Consider the following 1960-nt stretch of genomic DNA (forward strand, 5'->3'; position numbering starts at 1 on the left):
CTCATTAACGAGATCATTTAAATAAAAGAATCATGTTCTCATTTAAAGTATCATGTCACGATCATTCTTCTCCTTTTATAAAAAGTAAAAAAAAAATATGTGACTGTTTATGCATATGCGTGTATAAAGATCTACCTGGGGCCTAAGGGCCAAAGTGAATGTCAAATGTTAAAGGAGCTACAAAAATATGAGTCAAGAAGTGATAAAAGATACAAAAAATTTCGCAGTCGGCAGGGTTCGAACCTGCGCGGGGAGACCCCATTAGATTTCAAGTCTAACGCCTTAACCACTCGGCGACAACTGCTTGATGAAATGTGAGATATTAAAATAATTAAAAATGTAAAAATTGTCGATAAAATCGATTTTATTAAAAATTAGTCTTTCTTTTTACTATAGCGTGATAATTACAGTCCTCAGTGTTACTTCCTTCTTCCAACTGTTAATTTATACCTACATATGTACATAACTTAGAGTTCATTTATTCCTAGAATGAAAAAAAAAATATATTTGATTTATTATTGAAGAGAAATAATGATAGTGAATTACCTGTTACATATTTAATGACTATTGGCTTCAAGCTATCATCAAATCCCTTCTTAAAGTTGTGATAAGCGTAAGACTATAAATATTCAAAAGGGTTTTAGTAGTCAAGGCTATTGAGCTTTTTCACTGACGTAATAAATTGCATCATAATTTAAGGAGACGTCTTTTTTTGAGTGATCAAAGTTGATATTTTTATCACACATAAAATACAAATTTCCATTAAATCTTGATGTAACTCTATCACATGGCTTTAAGAATTAATTAAAGACTTAATTAGTAGTAAATGCTTCTCGCCTCCAATTATAAACAATGATATATTAGAATGTAATGAAAGTAATACATACTTAAAATCACTATGAGATTTACCAGGAGAAGGATTTCGAGGGGGACTCTGAGTCCAGAAATGAACTGAAAGATGAGCCTGGAATATTTCATTATTAGAGTTGAATAGTTTGCTAAGAAAAAAGAGGGCAAGGAGAAGGCAAGAGCGAGACATATGCTACAACTAAATCATATAATACCAGAAACCTTTACAAATTAGGTGGAACATTGGAGAAATTAATACTAAGACATAACATAATTTTAAAAAACCATAGCTCATATTTTTATGGGGAAAAAACACCCATTTATTAGATTCAAATAGTCAAATGTATACCTATACTTAAAAAAGAGGCCTGTGACTGAATTGATATTGGATTTAAATAATTTCATAAAAACATAGGCCTTTTTTTTTATATAGGGATACGTTGCCTATCTAAATCTAATAAATACATTTATTCCGCAAAAATATGATACACTCCCCCCCATACCCCCCCCCAAAAAAAAAAGGGCCTTTTGAACTGATGTTATTATGTCTTTGTAGTAATTTCTCAATTCCTCTAGACTATTTGTAGGGGGCGTGCTTTAGCCTTTGATTACAAGTTTCTAGTATTATATGTTTAAGTTAAGACGCTTATTAATATCACCCGTCTGTCAAATGATTTTGGGGGAATGAATTACAGCTGTAAGGAAGAGAGCCCTCAACATTTAAAATAGAATTAGTACATGGAAAATATTTTCATCATATTTAAATATATATAGGTATATTTATTTTAGTAAGTGCTTATAAAACCATTTTCACCCAAGATAAACAGGAATTATTCGGTAAGAAGGAAATGTTAAAACCCCCACGACTATTTGAAATACTGGAAAACTGAATAAAAAAGTACATGCGTCATTGGTTTTTTCTTTTGATTTTTAAAAAATTACAAGCTAATCAACTCTGATAATTAAGTAAGGCTCTACGACTTTTCTTGTATCTTGGCCTCATTCTTCAGTCCAAGGATCGTCTCCGACTCCCTTTCCTAAAATAAATGGAAAAATATGCATCCAATAATCTTTCATGTAATATAGAAAGACTGAGCATATATATTGGAGA

General features: G+C 31.0%; 1 non-coding gene across 1 annotated transcript; it reads right to left on the reverse strand.

The window, feature by feature from the left end:
* Positions 1-222: 222 nt before the first annotated feature.
* TRNAS-UGA (transfer RNA serine (anticodon UGA)) lies at positions 223-304 on the reverse strand. The gene has a single exon. It is a non-coding gene; the product is annotated as a tRNA-Ser (tRNA).
* Positions 305-1960: the final 1656 nt, after the last annotated feature.

Source organism: Lepeophtheirus salmonis, chromosome 11 (genome assembly GCF_016086655.4).
Source record: "Lepeophtheirus salmonis chromosome 11, UVic_Lsal_1.4, whole genome shotgun sequence".
NCBI lineage: Eukaryota > Metazoa > Arthropoda > Copepoda > Siphonostomatoida > Caligidae > Lepeophtheirus > Lepeophtheirus salmonis.